General features: G+C 50.1%; 2 long non-coding RNA genes and 1 pseudogene across 3 annotated transcripts; all 3 read left to right on the top strand.

The window, feature by feature from the left end:
- The first annotated feature begins 2,816 nt into the window (after nt 1-2,816).
- On the top strand, nt 2,817-7,097 carry LOC147828191 (uncharacterized). The gene is made up of 5 exons (XR_015451184.1): nt 2,817-2,862; nt 2,938-3,045; nt 3,274-3,351; nt 5,840-6,446; nt 6,761-7,097. It is a non-coding gene; the product is annotated as an uncharacterized LOC147828191 (long non-coding RNA).
- Nucleotides 7,098-7,211: 114 nt separating this feature from the next.
- LOC101718104 (synaptotagmin-15-like) lies at nt 7,212-14,118 on the top strand (annotated as a pseudogene). Its single transcript, XR_015451183.1, has 7 exons — nt 7,212-7,340; nt 7,842-7,984; nt 8,688-8,983; nt 10,495-10,664; nt 11,544-11,664; nt 12,512-12,691; nt 13,296-14,118. The product of XR_015451183.1 is annotated as a synaptotagmin-15-like (transcript).
- Nucleotides 14,119-19,988: 5,870 nt separating this feature from the next.
- Nucleotides 19,989-23,122, top strand: LOC147828192 (uncharacterized). Its single transcript, XR_015451190.1, has 3 exons — nt 19,989-20,187; nt 20,298-20,430; nt 21,958-23,122. It is a non-coding gene; the product is annotated as an uncharacterized LOC147828192 (long non-coding RNA).
- Nucleotides 23,123-23,600: the final 478 nt, after the last annotated feature.

Raw genomic sequence — 23,600 nt, forward strand, 5'->3', positions numbered from 1 at the left:
CCCCAAGTTAGCAGACATGACTACCTGTGTTCATGAACCACCAGTCCTTCTGTCTCTAGGCCCCAGGGGACAGAAAGCAAGCTCTGAGAGTTTCCTGTGGAGATTGACACGCCCTGAGGCCTTGTCACAGTCCAGCCCTTGCCAGAGGAACATGGCAAATCCTCTCCCTCCACACTCTCCCTGTGGGCCAGTTGTCCAGTCACCTTGGAAAATCTGCACCTCCATCTGTCACCACTCTTTGAAGTTTGATAGTTAGCTTCTTAGTATCTCAGGAAAATTGTCCATTTAACATCTTGGTAAGCAAAGTCTTTCCCAGCAGCCCCCTGGAGGATGCTTTCACATGTCAGAACATGGTCACAGGCCACCCTAGCTGCAAGGGAGGCTGGACAGCTCAGAATCCAGCCAAGGGGGAAACAGGGTTGGGTGTTCTGATGGTCCAAGCATCCAGACCCCTCCCTGGGGCTGAGCTCACTGCTTCCCACATGCATGGGGATCTGCTGCCAGGAACAGAGTGACTGGCTGAAGGCAGGCTGGGCAGTGAAGGCTGAGCAGCAAACTAACTACTGCAGCCACCAACAGTCCTGGTTGGTAAGACCCCACCCTAAGGGGTTAATAACCCTTGGGACACCTGCATGACCAAAGTTGACAATTTAGGAACACAAACCTCACCTCAGTTCTTGATCTGGGCTGCTCCCCAGAGGCAGCCTTGCTGGTGAGGACTGGAGCTGGGACAGCTGATGTGCAACCTGCAGAGGTCCATCCTCACTAAGTGTCCTTGGGCAGCCCCTGACCTCCACTGCCTTCACCTCCCAGCTGCATATCAGGGTATGCAGCACCCTAGCCCCCATGTGTCCTCTGTGCCTGCTAACCATTACAGTGGCCCCCACCTGCAGGCCACACTCCCAGGCACCCAGTAGGTGCCTGAGACCATAGGGAACATCACAACCTACATATGCTATGCTGCTTTCTAACTTATAAATTAGGCACAGTAATGAGAGATTAACAACAATAACTAATAACATACAGCAATCATAACAAGTACTATAATAAAAGTATGAATGAGTATCACATTGGAATGTATTTATGCATTTCAAGATAATATGAGAAGATGCAATGGTTACATGAGGAGACAACATGATGTCGATGACACAGGCGTTACCATGTCAGGGTTCCTAACAACACCAGCACTGCAATCCACAGGGTCAGTGCCATGACCCTGATAACCAGGAGAGCTGCTATATCTAACAGGAGTGCTGCACACATAGCACAGATCCACAGGAACAAGTGATGATTCACGCAACAGGTGGGAAAGAATCCAGTGGCATAATACTTCATCACACTAGTCAAAATGCCACAGAATTGAAATTTTCTAATTGCTATGTCTGGAATTTTCCACTTAATATTTCAGAACATGGTTAACTTCTGGTGACTGGGACTTCAGAAAGTGAAACCACAGATAAAGGGAGACTACTGTAAAAAAAGACAAGTTGCAAGAAGCAGAAATTATCTCACTCTAGCTCAAGAAAATACAAAAGTCAATGTATTGAACTGTTCAGGGATGGAGAGCTCATCATATCTCTCTGGCCACTCTCTCTTCTGCTCAGTGGCCTCACACCATCCTGGTCTCATATACTCCTCCCTGCCAGGCTCCTAGCTACTTCAGCTCAACAATCCTCACCCAAAAGGAATGTCTCTCCCCAGGGCAGCCCTATAACAATTCCACAGTTGATCCTGATTCACCTGGCAGGGGGAATGGGTCTATCCCCAAACCACTGTGGACAAAGAATGAAGCATGCAAGACAGCCAGGCCTGAGTCACGAGCAAAGTCCCAGGACAACAGTGAGGAGGGGATCAGATTTGCAGGGACGGTGTAGACAGGGAGTTCCATAGAAAGAAAAGGCAGTATGTGGTGCCAGTGGCAATGGGGGAGGCTGCCAAGCAGGGAGAGGAAGAAAGAAGAGCAGGGCAGGAGAACAGAAAACACCTCTGAGAGGTAGCCATACACCCAGGAGTGAGTTTTGGGCTCCATCTTGGCACCCTGGGAAGCTCTCCATAGAACAGGGAGCATTCAGAGCTGGCATGGTAGAGTGTGGGCAAGGAGCACCCAATGGGGAGCTACTCCCTCCAAGCGCCTCAGAGGAACGGGCTTATGCTAGTCAGCTTTACATCACTGTGACAAAATACCTGAGAACAACTTGTAAGGGGGAAATATTTGTTTTGGCTCATGATTCAAAGGTTTCTGTCCATCGTTGTGTATATTATTTTGGGGCCTGAGGCAAGGCAGAACATCATGGTAGAACGTAAGCGTTGCTCACTTCGTGATGGCCAGGAAACAAGGAAGGAAAGGAACAGGTGGAGTCCCAATATCCCCTTCAAGGCCACTCCCCCAGTGACTTCATTTCCTTCCACTAGGCCCCGACTCTTAAAGGTTCCACTACCTCCCAATTGGGCTACAGGCTGGGGGCCAAGCCTTGGACACATGGGACTTTTGGAGACATTTAGGCTCCAACATAACAAGGCTGTAGGAAATTAAACTGAGGCCAGCATAGCAGAATTGGAGAAGATTCAGGAGGAGGCTGGTGGGGGACTGTTCCCCTGACTCACAGAGAGAGACCTGGGGTCACCAGGGTAGAATTTGCATAAATGTGAGAAACATAGTTTTACACACATCTCAGCATGCCCTTTATCCTGCCCAGGCCCCTCTGTTCCTAAGCAATGAGAAATGACACTGCCTTCCATGGGGACTGCTTCTTAAGGTTAATTGAAAGTGGCCTTTCTCATGAATCATCATTGCACTGAATTATTAACCACATGCAGACATTTGCAGGCCTTTAAACTCGGGCTTCCTGCAACTCTCCTTGGGTATGCTTTTGCAAGTGGAAATATGACTTCCTTTTGGCCACGGAAGAGAGAGACCATGTCTGCTGTCCTTTCCAGGTTTCCCAGCTCCACAGACTCAGCAGGAGCAAGATCTGAAAACAGGAAGAAGGGTCAGGTCTGCAGCCAGCCTCAGGCAGTGCTTCCATCATGTGGTGCCAGCCCCAGGTTAGCCTGGTCAGAGACCCTGAGGGACAGAGGGTGGAGGGAAACCAACCATAGCACCTGTGGCTCCTGGCCTGGTTCTTGGGTATCTCCATAGGAAATGGTCTCATGAGGCCTGCATGGGGAGGAGAGAATGAGGGGCCAGGTGCCAGCTCTGTTTGCACCACTTACCTGGCAGGCCATGAACCCTCCTTGATGTCCTCATCTGAGGATGTTGTCCTAACCCTGCAGGCTGACATGAGGTCCAAGGGAAAGGTGACATCCAGTCTGCATCACCGTGCTATACAGAACATCAGGAGCCCAAGAAAGGTGAGTTATCCTCCCACCCGCTGTGTCTTCCAAAAGAGTGAGCCCCAGCACACAGGGGGCTGGCTGGACATGGAAGGGGCTTGTAGTCAGAGACAAAAGCACAAATGCCAGCCCAGCAGCCGCTCTCCAGGACGAGAACAAGGAGCTCCTCAAGGGCCAGGAAGTATGGCCCTTGGTCAGTGCGACACACGGGCCATGCTGGCACAAGTCCTTCCCCCATTATCCAGCACAGCCTTGCTCCTGCAAGTGGGCCCTGGAGATGCCAATATCCCCACCTACATGGAGATGCCAGTCTGCTGGGGAGGGAGGGGTGGGGTGGCAGCCACAGGCACAGCATCTTGTAATCAGCTTGGTGGCTGCAGGGACAGTGACCACAAGGAGCAGTGACAGTGGCTTCATGGAGGGGGTGCTGGAGGTCCATTCCTAAGGCTGAGCAGGGGTGTGCAGAGGCACCAACGATGCCAGGTGTGGTAAGAGGGAGCTGACCCATTGGCAGAGCTTCCAGAGCAGCTGCACTGGTCTGGGCACTGAGCATGCAGAGGAGTGGTGGGAGCCTCAGAGGTGTAAGCTGGGAAGGGCCTAGGATTGCATCCAGGGAACCCAGGGGAGGCCAATGCAGGACTGCAAAGGAGGGACAGTGTGGGTCTGGCTGAGGGTTTTGGCAGTGACAGATGAGTAGAGGAAGATCTGACAGGATGTGGTGACCACATGGCCAGAGAAGGAGGCCAAGGAAGAAGATAGGGCCCTGGCAGGGGAGGATGGCAGCTCTGGATCTGGCATTTCCCTTCTGAGAGTACCTGCTCCCCACCCTAACCCAGAGCAAACCCAGGGCAGCTCAGGCAAACCACAGTGGTGTGGATGCGGTGCCATGTCCCAGGAGACGAGGTCAGGCCCTGGCTCAGGACAGCTGTGGAGAGGGGCCAGGGCAGTTGCAGGGTCATCAGGATGGGGTCACATGGGCCTTGCTACCTGCTGGAATTTGTCTTGGGGCACACTGAGCCCTCTAGGCAGCAGGAGGCAAAATGTAAGCCATCCCCTTCCCACAGTAATGACCCCAAAATGTCCACCCCCTGAACCTAAGAGTAGGTTTACTTTGCACGGCAGAAGAGACATCACAGGTGTGATTAAGTTAATGACTCTGATATGGGGAGTTTGTCCTGGATTGCCTGGTGGGGCCCCTGTAACTTTTAAGGTCCTTGTAAGAGGGAGGTAGGGTTGATAGGAAAAGGACCCAGAGTCAATAGAAAATGCCACATTGCTGGCTTTGAGGACAACAGAAGGTGTCTCCAGCTGCTGGAAAGGGGTCCCCCCACCAACTCCCTCCCCCCCACATGCTTTAGCTTTCTGACACCCACAACTATAAGATAATAAATTGGTGCTGTGAATTGCTCAATCTGTGGTCACTGTCACAGCAGCAACAGGAAATACTAAGCACAGGTTTCTCACTCACACCTGAGGGGAAAGATGGGAAGGGTATTAGGCAGCTTTCCACATCTACCAAGTGAAAGAGGACAGGTTTAATTCTGCTCAGGGGATTCAGTCCTTGGTTGTTGGCTCCAAGGTAGAAGGAAGTGGTGGAGTAAGGGTGCTAAACTCATGGAAACCAGGCAGCAGAGCAGGGGAACAGTGCCCTAGAGGCAGGGACCAGATCTAGTCCCCAAGGCCAGGCCTCCATGACCCACCCAGACACACCCAGAAGTGTGCTTTACTCCTCAGGCATCCCAGCCAACCCAGTTGACTCAGTTAATCTTAACCACCTCAGGAGGTTGGGGAACCCAAGCCCCATACTAGAGACACTGTCCCCACTGTCACCCATGGAAGCAGAAGGCAGAGTCCCCCGGCAGGACAACCACCCTGACTGGGTCCCATGGAGTTTGGTGCTAGAGGCTGTAAGGGGAAGGAACCTGCCTTGGCCCCCAGAAGGGTGGCAGGGTCGAGCAGAGTATGGCCATTTCTCAGGGAAGAGTGGGGCGAAGAGGTCTAGGCGTCCCGTTCTCTTACCATCTCCCCACTCAGACCTCAGAAGGAGCAGCACATGGTTAGGAAAGCCCCCAGGACGTGAGGGAGACCCAAATCACCACCCTTCCCGCCTCAGATGCCTCCATCTCCGGCAGGGCCGTAGGCCGCCCTCAATCCTGCCGCCCAGGGCTTCCACAAGCACAGGCTCTCTGGGAAGCGGGCCCAAACTTCTTCCTTGGCCCTCACCTCCAGGACTCTGCCTCCAGATGCTCCTGGGGAGCTGCGTGGGGGCAGAGCCAGGCCCACAGGGGACCGGAGGTCGAAGCTGGCTCATCCCCACCTGGTTGGGCCTTCTGCTAAGACAACATAGTAACAGGGGCTGTGAGGGCTGAGAGGACTCAGGCGAGGCCCCCTTGTCGGATTGTTGCGCAATGGTGGCTGGCACGCACCTTTGAAGGGCTCCTGGGGTACACTGTGGGAGCCCCTTAGGTACAGTGACCCCCAGGATGCTGATGCTAACCCAATCCAGGGCCAGGAGCACAGAGCACTGGAGTAAATGGTCTCGCGAGGACCAAGAGGGGACCTAGGAGACCTGGCTCCAGAATCCAGCTATTTTGTCCACGACGACAACGGGACAAACCCGAGCGCCACCCCCCACCCCTCCAGGGAGTTCAGGCAGGTAGCCCTGGAACCCCACAGACACACATGAGCCCGGTAGGCGCTGGACCCGGAGAAGGTGCATCCGGGTAGTTGCCAGCTCGCGTGCCAAGGTACCTGGTATGAGGGCCCCGCTGTGGACCCCCCCTGCCAGGTCCTGCGGAGAGGCTTCTGCATGGGGGGGGGGGGGGACGGGACGGGGAGCTCGAGCTCCTCCCCCACCCAGAGCTGCAGGGAGGGCCAGAGCCCGCGGTTTCCCAGCACGCGTGGCTCCTTGCCCCTCCTGGTTCTCCGTGCCTGCCCGGCTGGAGTGGAGCTGCGGTTTCGGGGCGCTAAATTCCTGCCCCTCAACGCACCGTACAGAGGACACTAGACGATGACGACGACGCTCACAGGCACCAGGGGACAGGAGACAGGCCCTCCAGCTACACCCTGGAACCCTGCCGAGCCCCTCCGGGCGGTGCGCAGCCCCAAGGCGGGTAAGCGCTCATCTCGCCCGATCCTAGAGGGGCGCAGGACGGAGAAGAGGGCAGTTTTGGGTCAGTAGGTGTGCGGATCCCGCCTTCTCGCCCTCCCTACCCCATCTGGACCGGATCCCCCCGGAAAGCCCCGCCCCCTCAGGTGTCCAGAGGTCCCCTTCTTTGCCCAAGCAGGAGAGCCCTCAGGGGCTCTGGAGAAGCCTTCCAGGCCTAGTAGGGGACATGAGGCCACACAGAGGGTCCATAGCTTCTCACACGTGAGCCCCACTCCTCATCCACACCCCTCACCGCCTCTGACCTTCTCTCCTAAGTAGGGCTCCCCTTAATAGCAAATGGAAAACCTGGATTTGCTGGTGTTAGAAGGCTGCAGATCCCCCAGAGTCAGTCCAGCCTCCCTGCGGGACCCTAGGGCACTGAGGAAGGGTAGCAGGTCTGGTAAGGAAGGTTTGGATTCCACTGGCTTCCTTTCAATCACAGCCCCAAGTCCGGGCCAGCTGCTTCCCTGGAGTCAGAAGGCCCCACCAGGGCACTAGGACCCCAGGGAAATGTCTGTTCCCCTGGGACCTGACAGAGCCCATGGCCTGCCTCCCTGTCACTCTTGGGATATGACCCAGCATGTGGGGTGGGCCCTGCCCCCTGCCCCCTGCCCCCTGCCCCAGCCCCAGCCCCAGCCAGGCACTACAGTCTGCATGTGGTCTTTGCCCAAGAGCAGCTGGCCCTGGTGATTGGGGGAATCATTGGGGGGCTGCTGCTGTTGGTCTGAGTCAGCTGCTACCTGTGGAGGAGGCTTTGGACCACCTTCGCCTATGAGGAGCTGCCGGAATCACCAGCCATGGCCACCAATGGGCAAGGGGACAGTCTCTGCCAGCCACATTCTGGAACCCAGCCGGGGAGGTGAGCCAGGGTGGAGACCAGCTGGGCCCCTGGCTTTTCTCTGGGCTCCTGGGGGGGTGCCCTTGGGTGGAGCAGGAAGCAAAGTTCAGCCTGTGGAACCCGCTCCCCACTGTGCGGCTGCTGAAGGCCACCACAAACGAATTTCAGGCACCTGGCTCAGGCTGGGGGCAGGCATCATGCAACCTGTTTTTAGGAAACTGAGGCTCAGATAGCACCACTAAGAAGAGGCAGAAAAAGAGTTAGAAGCTGACAGGCTGGGGCAGGGGCTGTGTTCTTTGTCCAGCCTCCCTCAGCTGTGGATAAAGAGGCACTGGTGTGTGTGTGTGTGTGTGGTGTGTGTGTGTGTGTGTGTGTGTGTGTGTGTGTGTGTGTGTGTGTGTGTGTACATGTGCCTGGTATGGGCTTTTCTCCCCCAACCCTCTGCATCAACCTCTCTTGCCAAACCATCTGAGGCCACATATTCACTTCCCACCCATTTGTTGTTTCCCTACTGCTGGACAGGCCACCAAGCATGCCATTCGTGGTGCCTCCTTCCCTCCAAGGCCGAGACTGGGTGGCCCTGCACAGTGGAGTGGGGAGCCAGGCCCTGCAGGACTCCTGCCTAACCCCACAGCCCCTGGCCCATGCTTCGGGGGGCAGTTACCGTGAGTACTGCTGCAAGGCAGGCCCAGGGCTGGGGTCCGGTGGATCCACTTGCTTTCCAGCCTATGAGATCTGGCCTCCTGTGCTGTTTTGGAGTTTGACCTCACCCCCTCTTGGCGGGGGAGCAAGTTTCGCCCCCATCTTACACATTGGCAAACTGAGGCAGCAACAGAACAGGGATAAGAACCCAGATCTGCCAGGATGCAGCAAGTGTTCTGGGTCCTGCCAAGTGATGGGTTGGCTGCTAAGAAGGCAGGGCGGGGCGGGGTGGGGTTTCCTCTTTGCTCTGAAAGTCTCTCAAGAGGCCTTCCCAAGAACCGGACAGTCCTCAGCATGGCCCTTCTAATTGGAAGAGGAAAGAAAAGGGATAGGTTTTATGACTGAGTCATTCTCTAGGCCCCATGAACAAGGCCAAGCCAAGGATGGGGCACCGTGCACCTGGAAGCAGCCCTGGGCCTGCAGGGATGGGGTCAATCAGAGGAGACAGGTGTGCAGGCCGGGGGCTGAAGGAATAATCTGAACTGTTAGGGCCTTGTCGTGTCCATGCAATGCCTGTGGCTCAGAAGGTTCAGTGTGGAAAGGAAAACAGGGTGAGGGAGTCAGACTAGTTGAGCCCAGAACTTGGGGTGAGCCCAGAGCTTGGCACTGGCCCCCTACACCCCATTTTCCCAGGAACAGCAGACTTCACAGTGGCCTCTGTTGTAGGAGATGCCTGTGTGGTAGGGACCATCAACCCCGAGCTGTACCAGGTTGCAGAGGACATGAGTGAGACCCACTTCCCTGCCAGCTGACTAGGCCGGCTCTTGTTCTCCATGGAGTACCAGCCCAAGGCTGAGAAGCTGCTGGTGGGCCTGATCAAGGCACAGCAGCTTCGAACCCCCTCAGAGACTTGCAGCCCCCTTGTGAAGCTCTACCTGCTGCCTGATGAGCGGCGGTTCCTCCAGTCTAGGATCAAACGCAAAACCTCCAACCCACAGTTTGATGAGCACTTCATCTTCCAGGTGTGGCTCTGGAGCTGGGTGCATGCATGGGACAGCCTGGCTCGTGTATCACTAGGGTCTTGCAACCCCAGACTGAGCAGTACGAGGTTTCTGGCAAGGCTGCCCAAGGAAGACAGGATGTTCTGCTTGGGAACATCCCAGACCCCTTGGAGTGGGGCAGAATTGCCACATTGGAGTGGGTGTATTACCTTTGTGCACCTTGGGCTACAAGTGCAAAGGCCAGTGGGGCACCTGGCCTACAGGGGCCTGGGAATCTGAGCAGGTGACCAGGGCCTTTTGGGGAAGGTGACATTGAGAGCTGCCAAGAGGCCTTGGATAGACACTTTCTCAAGACCTGTGTGGCAGTCAGGCCCAGGAGGTCAGAAAAGGGCCTCAGCTTCTGTTAGAGTAGGGTTGCTGAGGCCAGAGCCATGCTCCATGCCTCCTGGGGGGCGGAGGTGGGAAGAAGGGCAGCCTGCAGACTGATCTCCAGCCATCCTGCTGGAATCCCGGGCCAAGGCTGTGAGGATTCACAGGTCAATCTGAGCTTCTTGGGACATCAGGAGCAAGCTGAGAGTCTCAAGGCAAGCATAGTGCTTGCCCACTTTTTTCTTAACTCATTACATACCCACTGGACCCACCCCAACTCGGTCCTGGCCTCTCTGTGCTTTGAGGGAGAAAGGGAAGGGAAAGGGTCAGAGAAGAAAGTCAGTGTCTTAGTTATTTATTTTTGTTCCTGAGATACCCAACACCCACAAGTTCAGAAGAAAGGTTTATTTCAGCTCGCAGTTTGTAGAAGTTCAGTCCATAGTCAATTGGCTCCAAAGCAGAGTGGCGTGGCAGAGGGGCACTGCAGAGGAAAAATAGTCCTTGGCAGGGCAGGCAGGAGGCTGCAGCAGCAAGCAGAAACAAGCCTGTCTTCTTTCTGTCCCTTTTATCCCAAACAGATTTACAAACCTTTTGGATGGTGCCACCCACACCAGGGTGGCGCTTCTGTCTTCAGTAAATCCATTCAACCACACCCAGAACTATGCTAATTCCAATCAGTGGACTAATTTAGTACTACACACCTTTAATCGCAGTATTACACACACTATACCCATCCTGCTCTGAAAAGCCCAATCTGTGAGTGCATGAGGCTTTGGGGGAACATCTAAATATACCCAGAGCAGTAAGTATGAATCATCCTCTGATCTAGGTTAGATGCTGTGACTGGGCTTTTATGGCTCAAAGAAGAAGGACACTTACTTAAGGGCAGATCACTTGGAAGTTTTATTTATTCTGGGGCAGATTCTGATGCAAAGGCCTGGGGCAGGCCCTCAGCCTGCCTTTCTGATACCACAGGTCCTTAGAGCATGCTGGGTGACAAGGCTCAGTCACTTCCCCAGGGGACATTGCCCCTCTGCTAAGATGTGCCTGTGTTGGGGTGTGTAGGACCCTGGTTCAGACACCGCTTCCCAAAAATGCCTGTGTACAGGATGTCACCCCATCCTCCCCTTGCCCCATGCCTGATCCCACCAGGTCTCTCCTAGGTGTCCAGCAAGAGTGTCACCCAGAGGGTGCTGCAGTTCTCAGTGTACCACGTGGACAGGCAGAGGAGGCACCAGCTGCTGGGCCAGGTGCTGTTCCCCCTGAAAAGCGAGACCCTGGTGGCGATAGCCACCACGTTGTCTGGAGAGGCCTGGAGGCTGAGAGCCTGGAAGTAAGGTGGAGGCCACCAGTCATGTGCCACCAAGGGGCAGCACTGCCGTAGGCATCTGGCAGATGTGCTCTGGACCCAGGGGCACCTGCTGGACAGCATCAGCACACTCCCTTCCGGGGGTGGCCCCAGGAAGATTGCCTTGCCCCAAGCTGCAGGGGACAAGTTGGGGTGGACCAGCTGCTGGGCAGGCCCTTCACACTGGCTGTCAAGTCATTAGTAACATCCTGGAAAATACACATCTGGGTTCCCACCCTGTGCAAAGCAACACCCCCCACACACACTGACCCAGTTACCCCCCTCTTCCTCCAGCCCCAGGAAACACAGCGGGGGCACTCCAATAGGCTTTCGAATCCCACAGGCCTGGGTGTGAATTCTCAGCTCTGCTCCCCACTCCAGGCTAAGAATCCCTTGTCCAAAATGCTTGGGACCAGAAAGATTTCAGATTTGGGATTTTTTTCAGATTTTGCAATATTTGCAAATACACAAGGAAATACGTTAGGGATGGGAGGAAGGTCTAACACAAAATTCATCTCTGATTCCTCTGTGCTTTATACACATACATTGAATGCTTATTATAATTTTGTTCATGAAACAAAGTTTCCAGGTGTGGAATTTTCCATTTGGCTCTCAAAAAGTTGTGGACATCGGTGCCTCTTGAATTATAGGTTTTCAGATCAGGGACACACAGCCTATGCTGCACAAGTCTCTTCAGCTCTCTAAAACTCAAGTTTCTCCACCTGTAACATGGGGGCCGGAGTCAAAGGGGACCACGTGGCTGTGTCACATGCACCTGGGTGTGACAGCTCAGAGCAGGGAGAGGCACTGGGGCATCCTGTGGCCCCACTGCCCCTGCCAGAGCCGCTGTCTTGCCGTCCCCAGCCTCCCTTGGAGCTTGGCAACCTGCAGTTCTGCCTTAGCTATGATGACTACCTTTGCCGCCCGATGGTCATGGTGCTGCGTGCCAGGGCCCTCCGCCTCCAGGAGGACAGGGGCATTGCCAGCGAGTCTCCTCCCCACCTCCTGGGGAAGTCATTCCTCTTGAGTGGGGTGCTCATCTCAGCCACTCGACTCCTACCTGGGCATCTGGTGCCACCCCTGGCAGGGACATCCTGGAGTGAGAAGCCTGTCCCTACAGTGAACCCAATCTCACCTCCCGGCTCTAAGCAGGCCAAGGCCACACCCTGCCCTCCTGTTCCCCAAGACAGCCCCATGGCTCCTAGTGTTTCCTGCCCACCTCTGCTGGTACCTACCCCTCAGCTGGGCCCAGTGCCCACAGGGTGAGGCCAAACCTCTTGCCCCCAGGGAGGGCTCCAGTGCCCACTGGCACACTGATGGCCACTCCTGGTGCACCCACTCCCCCCAGCCTCCTGGAACACAGGCATAGGAAGCAGTGGCCCGGCTACCCCACACCCTCACGCACATGGGTGTCCCCAGCCAGGTGGCAGTAATCTGGGTATAACCCAAGACTCAGACCTGCCTCTGCCATCACACCTGAAATGAACACAGCCCTAAAATCTCAGCCTTTGGCTCAGCAGGTGTCTTCCGAGCCCCAGGGGCCTAAGGACCCAGCAGACAGCCCCCCACCAACAGGGAAGGATGGGAGGGAGGCTTCAGGCTGGGTAAACACGAGCCACCCCACAGGAGGCAGAGAGGAAGGAAGAGGAAGGGAGCTGTGTTTCCACAGACAGTGTGAGGTGAGGCATTCAGCTCACCAAGATGTTCCCTCTTGTTGCGCCCTCAGTGCCCGGGACCTGAGCCTGATTGGACACTGCCACCCTCGCCCAGCTCCCACGGGTGAGGGAGGGGTCCTGTCCCTCTTCCAGCCACACTGTACACCCCCACCCCAGGTGTGTTTGTCAAAGTGTCCCTGATGAACCACAACAAGTTTGTCCAGTGCAAGAAGACATCGGCCGTGCTGGGCTCTCCCAACCCATTTTACAATGAGACCTTCAGCTTCAAGGCCAACGCTACCAAGCTGGACACCACCAGTCTCAGCCTGACGGTGCTGCAGAATGCCGAGGGGGACAGTAAGGCTTCTTCCCCAGCCCAGACTGTCGGGACAATGGGCAAAGTGAGGCTGCTGAGCAGGCAGGCAGGCGGAGGGAATGCAGACCTCCGGAGGGGCTGGCCCATATGTGTCCTACCTAGTTAAAAAAATCAGTGATCAGGCCTCTCTCACTGCAGTGCTCAGGCATGCTCTGCCTCCGTCTGAGGAAGCAGAGCTCAGCTGTGGCTGGTCACATGGCTGAACTTGGGACTCTTCTCCATGGTGCAGTGGTGGGTGGGTGTCAGATTAGGTTCACACAAGTACCAAAGGAGGGGACAGAAGAGCCTTCTTTCTGGAGGGGCCCTTTCCCCCTCAGCTTGGCATTGGGTGGGCTCACCCTGGCTGCAGGAGGGTGAAAGGCCAAGCCAGTGGCCCGGGAGAGCAGACCGTCCCTCTGCAATCCCTCCCTGCAGCTTCCTGGAAAGAAGGCTCCTGGAAAGAGGCTCCCCTTTAGGGATCACTGCTCATGCTTAGAGTGGAGTGGGCTCACTCTTTCCTTCCCAGGGTGAGGAGTGATGGGGAGGAAAGGAGCGAAGCTGGGGTCAGTGGGATGTGGCCACGTGGTTTCCATGCCTCCCTTGCAGAGAGTCACCTGTTGGGCCGCATGGTGGTGGGCTGAGAGCCGCAGCACTGGGATGTGATGCTGGCCAAGCCCAAGGAGCTGGTGAGGCGCTGGCACGCGCTCTGCTGCCCTGCTGAGCCCTGATCCAGTGGTGCCAGCTCCACGGCTCTGCCTCACCCACCCACTGTTCTCATAGTATCCAAAACAGCCACGAGAAGAGACCTTGCATTCCACACTGCCCTGGGCTGTGGGCCAGCCTGAGACCTGGGGTGTGAGTGCTGTCAGCTGGAGAGAGGAGTGAGGAAGCCCAGGTCGAGAGCCCCTCTGATGCACGCACCCTCCTGCAGGCCACCTGGACTTGGACCCCAGCACTGGGTCACCACAGTTGGCAGACTGCTGTGAACAGCAGGTGGACTAGTGGTCAGCACAGGTGCTGTGCTGGGTGGACTGGGCCTCTCCTATGTGCCAGGTCCCTCCCGGAGCTGCATTGCATCTGGCTCCATGTTCTGTAAACCTCAACCCCCAGGACATGCCAGGCTAATGCACTGCATGTTTCCAGATCACCTCAGCTAACAGCATATAGCTTCTGGACCTCCCACTCTGGGCAGGAAATGATGAACATGGGGCACATTGTGGTCCTCAGGCTGAGAAATTATAACTCCAGCAATGCCAGTATGATTGTTGGGCTGTAGTCAGTGTAACATCCATGAAGATGGCAACTCCAACAGCCCTCAGATGAGTCATCGTACTCCCTGTCGGTCACTGACACAGTCCTTTGTACCCCAGGGCAGTGGTGCTTTCAGTTCACACATTGTCACTGTATCACTAGACCAGAACTAGAACTAGCATCCCTTTTTTCTTCTGCAGTAAAGCAACTTCTGCAAAAGAAGTACTGACCATTATGTTGAGTTTGTGTCTCTTTACTTCACTTTTGATCTCTGTCAGTGCACAAATACACTCCCAAGCTTTGCCTGGCAATGGTCCATATGGACAGACTGTCTTTGCTTTTTCTCATTCATTTGTCTTGCACATTTTCAATCCAGTCCATACCTCAATTGTTTCTGATACTTCATAGCACACACATCATAGGAGTTCTCTGTATGTCTGTAGAGCAAGCTACTAAAATGGAACTGTTTCTATTTCATCTGAGGACCCTGTAGTTGCCAATCACCCCCACATTCCTTCCAGGTGAGTGAGGCTCCTGATTAGCAGTGGCCTTTCTAGGGACATTGGGAAAGGTGGTAAATGTCCTCTTTGCAGGACAGAAAGGACTGATGTCTCTAACTCCTCCCTGAAAAATCTACATGACAAAAGACTAGTAGATTCTTTACTCTGATGTGGAGGAAAAATAGGTTGCTACATGGGGCTACACATATGACCAGAGCAATAAATACATGGGCCAGGACTGCCTGAGTCATCTCAAATCCTGTGTGCATGTGATCCAGCAGAAAGAAGCCCTATGCACCTCCATAAATCATTTTAACAGAAGCAGGTCAATCTCCTTCCAAAAAAGTACTAGAATTTGAATTTCATTGAATATGTAGAGTAATTTGGGAACCATCTGATAACATTATATATTGACTCTTCCTATCCCTTAACATGGTATATCTCTCCATTTCTTCAAGGTTAGTCTTGTTTTGTTAGAACATTTTCCAGTAAAAATGTCCTTGCACATCATTCACTAGATTTATTCTTATGGTATTGTATATTTGTCTGTTGCTAATATAGAGAGATTCTAATAACACAAAAGTACATTTGGGCTGGGAGTGTGGATCAGTGGTAGAGCATTTGCCTAGCATGCACAAGGTCCTGAATTTAATTCCAATTCCAAGCACTACAAAAAAAGCTATGTTGACTTTGTATCTAGTGAGTGGTCTTGCTAAATTCATTTCACTCACACACACACACACACACACACACACACACACCACATTTAAAACTATTAGGGCCAATAAGTTCAGCAAAGTTTCAAGATAGATCAGTACACAAATTGCACAGGCAGCAGAACACTGACTGAAAATAATGACTGTGGATATTCTCTCAGTTTCAATCCTGGGTTTGGGCTGTCAATATTCACCTCTAAGCATGATGTTTGCCACAGGAATTTTTTTTTTTTTGTACCAGGGATTGAACTTGGGACCTTGTGTTTGTGAGGCAGGCGGCAGAACCACTAAGCTAAATCTCTGGCTTTGGTATAGGATTTTTAACGTATTCATGATCAATAGTCCCAATTCATTAAAATTCTCTTTTCATCACAATTACTATTAAATTTTATCAAGGATTTTTCTTGTATCTTTTGAGATAATATTTTTTTCTTTTCTTTTCTTTTTTTTTTTTTTTTTTTTTTTTTGGTACCGGGGATCAAACTCAGGTCCTTGCACTTGTGAGGCAGGCAGGGGAACCACTGAGCTAAATCCCTGGCCCTTCTTTTATTTTTAATGTGATGAATTATAGTGATTCAATTTTGGATGTCAAACCAAACTTACATTTTTATAACAGACACCAATCATGTGTCCCAAACACACACACACACACACACAAATACTTGGAATTTTTAAAATTTGCATTTATTTATGTTGAAGTTCTTTTTTTCCTAGTGGTACTAGGAGTTGAACACAAGAGCTACATCTCCAGCCATTTATTTCTTTGTTTTTTAAAACAGGCTCTCACTAAGTTACTAAGATGCCCAGGCTGGGTTCAAACTTGAGATCCTCCTGCCTTAGCCTCCCAGTGTGCTGGGACTACAGGCATTTGCCAGCACACCTGGCTTAGGTTTTCAGTTAAGTCATGTTCATGAGAGATTTTTCTATGGTATTTTATTGTAATGATTCTTGCATTTGAATGTGTGTTTTGCATTCATAAGCAAGTATTATATGTAGTTCCATTGGTCAAGTTTGTTAATCAGATTGATCAAATCATCTGTCTTTACTGATATTTTTGTCTGCTTTTCTATTATTGAGAAAGGTTAAAACCTTCCACCATAATTGATGGATTACTCATTTCTCCTTTTAGTTTTGTCAAATTTTGTTTTATGTATCTTGAGGCTGTGTTGTTAGGCTCATGCTCATTTAAAATTGACATGCTTTTGGTAGATTGAACCCATTTACAATGGTATATTTATTCCATTCTCTCTTTATTTTTCAATACCCTTTTTTTCTTATAATTACAGTGTTTCCTAACTGTAGTCTCAAAATCAAGTCTATGAGTTTCCATCTTCTGTGTGTGTGGTGCATTGACATTTAATATAATTCCAGGTACCATTGTGTTCATAGACACTACCTTGCTATTTTTCCATTTGCTTCCCTAATTAAGGTTTCTTTTTCTCTCCTCTGTTGCCTTCTTTTAGATTTACTTGGGCTTTTTATTTCATCTCTCTAACCATTAGTTGTGACTTGCACATTCTGTTATTCCTTTAATGGTTCTCCCAGAGATTACTATTTGTATATATTATTTATTATAGTATAATACAATTTTAGTTTTTAATCTCTTCTCAGACAGTGCTTTAATCCCACAACAATCTTTACTTACTCCCCTTCTACTTTGTTCTGTTTGTGTTATAGTATCCATTTATCCATCTATATTTTACACCCAATAAGACAGTACTATTAATGCTATGTTCAATCAAGATTCATTTATATTCAACCACACATTTACTCTTTGCTGCTTTTTTATTCTTTCCCATATTTCTGTGATTCTATCTTAAATCAATTTCCTTCCACCCAAGAATTCCTTTTATTATTTCTTTCAGTGCAGATCTGCTGGCTGCACATTTTCTCGGTTTTTTTTTAAATAGTGATGTCCATTTCTAATCATTTTTAAAGATTTTTTGTGGATGTGGAATTCTGGGTTGATTTTTTTTTTCAGCAATTTAAAAGTGGCATTCCAATATCTCCTCTCCTCCATAATCTCTGTTAACAAGTCACTGTCGGTGCTATTGTTTCTCCTTTGAAAATCATGTGTCTCCTGCTCTCCTTTCAGTGCCTTCTCTTTGTCACTGGTTTTCAGATGCACCTTTCTTTGTATTCATCCTGCTTGGGGGTCATGAAGCTCTATCAATGCTGGAAAATAGCCTAATTTTCCATGTATCAGCCTTTTAACTAATTTCCTTTCACTATTGTTTCTGCTCTTATTCCTCCTTTCCTCTTCTTCAAAGACTCCAGTTCCATATATCTTAGCTCTTCTCACCATTTCCCACAAGTCTCTTAGGTTCTTTTCTGTATTTGCCATACTGTACCTCTGTGCTATAGCTTGGAATTGTTTTACTGTCCTATATTACTAGTTCAATAAATCCTTCTTATGCTAACTGCTTAACTCATATGCTAAGTTCTTAATTTAAATTACTGCATCTTCCAGTTCTAAATTTCTGTGTGATTCTTTCTGATAACTTCCAGGTCTTTGATGAAAGTATCCATCTTTTTTCCCAACAAGTCTGTGTCTGATGACATCAATAGCTGGGTCATTATTGTGCGTATGTTTTTCATCCTTGGTCATTTTCGCTGGTTTGCTTGATCATATATGGTTGAATGCTAATGGTTATGACCCATTTTAGTGGCTCCAGAAACATAGTTTGTGGATAATGTCTTCCTGCAGAGATGGTTTACTGTGTCTTCTGGCAGACAGAGTGGAGAGGTCATCTTAATTGAATCTGGCCCTGAACTGACTAGAATCTGGGCTCTCTCTACCTCTGGTTTGCCCCCTCTTCTGCAGTGCAGCTTTGCAAGGATCCCAACTGAGAGCCTGGCATATTTACCAGGCTTCTCTCCCTCTGTGGGTCCTGAACTCTGATTGTGGACTGACAAAAACTGCTACAACTCATGGGCTTTCTGCTTGCTTTAGTAATCCAGCAAATACTTCCAGGGAAAACTCCTAGGGACATTTCTGTGTCCCTCTCTTCTCTGATATCTTGGCTGTTCCAGGGCCCCTCCTGGGCAACCTCAGTCTCCAGGGTCTCATCTCCCCAGCTCTGGAGATACTGCTGCCTCTGCTGTCCTAACAGAAGTGCTCAGCCTCTTAGCCAGAGCCAGAGAGTTTCCTGGGGGAAGTGTTTGCAGAATGTCACCTCACCACCTTTTGCTCTCCTGCTGAGATCATAGCCCTTTGAGTGCTTTCAACTTGGCATCTCCAACAATGTTAAGAATAGGCTTTCTGGATCTTGTTTGGCTTTCTCCCTTTTTCTCAGCATGAACATCAGTCTGCATCGAGCAGAAGAAGAATTCTTTTCCCAGCCAAATAATTCTCAGTAGAGAACAATTTGTACAGGGAGTTAGTCTCACTGTTCTTGGGAAGCTGGTGAAGCCAAAGGGGTAAAAGGTGCTTGTGTCCATCAGCTATTTGTACAGTAATGGTGCATAACAAACAATCACAGCATGTATGTTCATGTCTCCTGCACCCTGGGGTCAGCTGGTTGCATTGATCTATGGTAGATAACTGGATTTCAAGCTGAGTCAGGCTAGGCTCCTCAGCCTGCTCCTTGTTTGTTCATTCTGAGCACAGGCTGATGTATCACAGCCACCCAGGGAAAGCTCTGTTCATGGTGAAGGCAGAAGCACAAAAGGGTGAACCTCAGCATGCAAGCACATCTCTGGCCTTGGCTGAGGACCTGATGTCCTTTAGCCAGAACAAGTCACATAACCAAGCTGAGAGCAAAGGCAAAGAAATTAACTGTCTTTTTCTGTGAGAGAACCTGCAAGACTACATCACAATGGGCATAGCTACAAAGCCAGAGGAGGGAATTGGAGTGGCTAAGTCCATTCACCATCTGGATGGTCCCTAGGGGCAGGAACAGCAGGGGCCTGTGCTTGGCTGTGCCTGAGTGTCACCAAGGAGAACCCCTCTGTGCAGGTGCAGTTGGGCCTCAATGCCATTGCAGCTGACCTGGCATCCTGTACTGATGTGGGGCTGTCATCTACATGGCCATTTGCCAGGTATATTTTTTCTTTTCATTGTGGGATTCTTTGCCCAAATTGTTGTAAGAAACTTGAGCATCCTGCAGCCATAATTACCAGAGGCAAAAGAAAAAATGATGACTTGTACCGTCTTGCTGATCTCTGGTCTCACCTAAGCACCTCTTATTTGGCAGTATCTACTTTGCTCATAACAGTATCTGGGAAGACTGGGTGGAAGACTGGGTGGAGCTCAGGGGCACAGCTCTTGCCTAGCATTCCCAAGGCTCTGGGCTCCAACCCAGCACCACAAAAAAGGGGAGTGGGGAAAGTGTCTGGGAAATTTTTTTTTAAAGTAATACAAACCTGTAAAAGAGATGGAATGATGCTGTGTGCCAGGACACACATGGGGGCAATCCAAGTCCACAGGGACAGCACAGCACAGAAGACATCCACAGTGACAGGTTCACCTAGAGCCCCTGTCCCTTAGGTGATGTCCCTCCTTTCCCTTCCACATCGTCCATCCCCCAGGATTTGGGGCAGGAGGGATGGAAGCTCAAACTGGACAGGCAGGAAGCAGTGCCTGGTGTCCATCCAGGCTGCAGCCCAGGCCAGCTTGGGAGAGGAGTAAGAGGCATGAGCAGGAAGCCAGTTGTGCCACCAACTAAGGAAGATTGGGCACTGTTAGAGCTGAACAGAGCCTGTTTTTGCAACTACAAGTTGCATGAGAAACTCTGTGTTGCCTAACTGATAGAAATAGTCATGGGACTAAAAAAAAAAAAAAAAAAAAAAAATCCCAGAACTTGCCCTAAATTTTATGCAAGGGGAAAAGAGAAGCAACCTGTTTAGCAGGGTTTTGTTTTGTTTTTTAAGACAAGGTCTTGCTAAGTAGTTCAGGCTGGACTTGAGCTCACTACTTATAGTCTGGCTCACAGCAATCTCACAGGAATTTACAGCGATCCTCCTGCCTCAGCTTCCTGAGTGCTGGGATCAGAGGGGTGGGCCACCACACCCAGCAGCAGTTTTGAATAGGTAACTAAAAAAACAGAATGGAGCAGTTCCTTGATTGGATTGATCAGAGTCCACAAGCCCAGTTCTTTCAACACAGTGGATCTATTTTGATTGAATTTATATGCCATTAGGAAGCGCTGCAGACAAGATACCCGCACAGCCCCAAGACTGAGGACGGCGAGGAGGGAGGCCCAAGGAGGATCGGATGGGGAGGACTTGGTCCAGGGGCCCGCAGCTGGAATTTGAATCGGATTCCAGATGTCTGTGAGTGTCATCGCGATGACAGCCTCAGAGAGCGCCGCAAGGTGATAGGGACGCGGCCCCGGTGGGTGGGGTCTCCAAGGGCCTTCTGTGCCCTACTTGGGGCTAGCAAGGCGGTATGGCTCTCTCCCAACCTCTTTTCAGGAAAATCACCTGTTCCTTTCCACAGAGGGAGAAGTAAATCTGGCTTGGCTTTAAAAAAAAGATTCTTAGGACATGTTTGCAGTACATAGTGTTTACATACATTTTAAGAGGCAGCTACATGTACTTAACACATCTTAATTCTTTTTATTCCCCTCCCTTTCCCCTCCCCACCCTGTTTCCTATTGCTTGTCTTTTATTTTGTTTTAAAAATTATTTTAAATAATATTTTGAATATTTTTGAACTTCGGGTTTCTCATGTAATAGTCATGCGATATTCAAACGTGAGCCTGATTACTTTCACCTACCATCTTGGCTTACATCCGCTTGCGGATCACCACGCTGGGGGGGGGGGGGGCACTGTGGGGGCGCAGCCTGCAACACCTGGAGTCCCCGCCAGGTGGCGGAGGGGAGGTGACAGGCGGCGCGGGCGGGCAGCCAGGTGGCCCAGGGACCGCGCCGCTCTCGCAGTGTCTGCAGAGCCCTCTACGCCCAGCGTCGACCTCGCCGCGGAAGAGACGCTCTCTTGGTTGCGGCTGACTCCTGGCCCACGTGGTGCAGGATGGATTGGAGCTTGGGGCTGAGCCCCTCCAAACACTGCCTCTCCTCCCTGCTCTCAGTGGTGATCACTTCTTTAGGGGTTTTTTGTTGTTGTTTGTTTTTACCATCTATTTATGCTATACATATGTATTACATATCTGACTCTTATTTAGATGCACATATGCTCAATGAAAACACAAACTAATTAAACAATGACTGGAGCAGGCACTTCCTACCTGAAGATATGCAGGAGGCCAACAGGCTGGGCTGTTGGTCTCATAAACGTGTGTGCTTGTCAAAACTCAGCAAGGTTCAGCCATAAAGAACGACAAACTAGAGACAGTTATAGCTACATGGAAGGATATTGAGGCCATACTCTTAAGTGAAATATATAGGACACATGTGTGTGAATAACAAATAGCTTCTCTAGTGTGAGAAACTGAAAGTATAAATAAGGATTAAAACGATTAAAATGAATAATTGATAATTTGAAATAGGAAGAAAAGGTCGAAAGGGATAGGGGAAGTGGGAGGGGAAGGGGAAAGGAAAGAAGAGAAAAGAAAAATTATGAGAAAAGAAAAAAATGGAAACAAAGTCTATGTAAATGGGGAGGGATGGAGGGGGTGAAGGGCGCACAGGTAATGGGGAAAAAATAAGAACCAAGATACATCATGTACAGGTACAAGTACCCATGATAAATATAAATGTATTGTATACCTAAAATGTACCAATAAAAGTATTTAAGCAATAAATAAATAAATAAATAGAAAGAAAGAAAAACAGATTTATCAGGAAAAAAATCAGCAAGGTGTACCTATATATTTTAACTTGATTTCTTTTTAATTCCAGGCAAAAGAATCTGATGGGTCATTTGAGTCAGAGGTCTCACTTTCCTGGAGTAATCAGTTTCTGCCAAGGAATCAAAGCAAACAGAAGAGTGGGGCCCAAAGAAGGGGCATCAGTCTGTGTGTGGCTGCCACCCACGTAGCAGCACTACTTACTGTGTGGTGTTAGGCTCTGTGTTCACAACCATTCCATCTTTTTCTATATTTCATCACGAGTGATCTTTTCATATATATTTTTAAGGGTTGGGAATCTAACCTGGGACCTTGCACATGCTAAACAAGCACTCTACTGCTGAGCTACAGCCTCAGTTTTATGTGGAATTTTTATTCTTTAAAAGTTAAGGGAGATTTTAATTATCTGATCAGATAAAAATGATAATAAAGAACCAGATGTGGTGGTGCAGCCTGTAATCCCAGCTCTGGGGAGGCTAAGGCAGGAGGATCACCATGAGTCTGAGGCCATCCTGGGCTACATAATGAGTTCAAGGCCAGCCTGAATTGCATAGCAAGACCTTGTCTCAAAAGGTAAAATGAAATAAAGAAAGGCCTGGTGTACTGCTCAGGGGTAGAGCATTTGCCTAGCATGTTTGAGGCCTGAGGTTTAATCTCCAGCACTGCAAAACGAAGACAATAATGAACAAAATACAAGGGGAGGCTGGATTTGGCCGGTTCATGCCATACTGCACTGAATATATTTAATTTTTCAATTGAAATATCATGCCAAACCCCATTAGAATGTAAAATTAATACATGTTAATCAAAATAAAATAAAACCCAGGCCCTAGTTCCCTATGTAAGATAATAACTATACCATATGAACAAGAGTCTTCCAGACAGAATGATTACAATGTTAAACAAACTGGATACATTATGTAAATGTGTGAGGTCTTGTTTCTGGTCACCTCTTCAGAGAAGCTGCTTACCTGCTACCTACACTCATCGGAGCCTGGTGGGAAGGGTATCTGAGCAAGCTCGTGGGGTGGTACAGTGATGGTTTGTCTTCTGTGGGCTGCTTTAGGTCTGAGACCTGACAAATGATTATGAATTATACACTGAGTTCTCTGTGGAGTCAATGAACGATAACTCACCCAGCACACTCTTTTGGATTCCTCTTTGTCCCTCAGGCCTGCTAATGTCTAAATACCTGCCTAACATTCCCCTCCAACAGTTTAGACCCTAAAATCATTTAGGGTATTGGGGTGCTGTGTCACTCTGGCTATTTCCTACTGAGTGAGGGTGTTGCTGTTGCAGGGAAGGAGTTAGGGTCCCTTCCCTTGCTAACTCCGATGGGTGGCTGAGGCATCAATATAGATAGTTGGGTCAGAAGTGTGCAGGACCATCTAAACATGGATTGACTATTAATGAGAAGAAATGAAGTTCAGGAGAAAATTTATTATAGACGATCCAAATTGGAACCAAGACTAAAATGGTTATGAACCTTTTCCATCAGGTTGATCCAGAAAGCCAAGACCATAACATTTCCCCAAAGCTAGGATTGGAACCTGGTGTAGCCTGGGATCATTGTTTTAGGTCCTGCAAGGCAGGTCCAGGACAAAAAAGTCCATCTGAAATATAGTTAAATAAGGGGGATGGCAATTGAGCACCCTATAACCACTTTTATGGGGCATCTTATAGGCACCAGCAGGT

This window comes from Heterocephalus glaber, unplaced genomic scaffold (genome assembly GCF_053883595.1).
Source record: "Heterocephalus glaber isolate CG9 unplaced genomic scaffold, H.glaber_assembly_v1.0 deba00001235, whole genome shotgun sequence".
NCBI classification, from domain to species: domain Eukaryota; kingdom Metazoa; phylum Chordata; class Mammalia; order Rodentia; family Bathyergidae; genus Heterocephalus; species Heterocephalus glaber.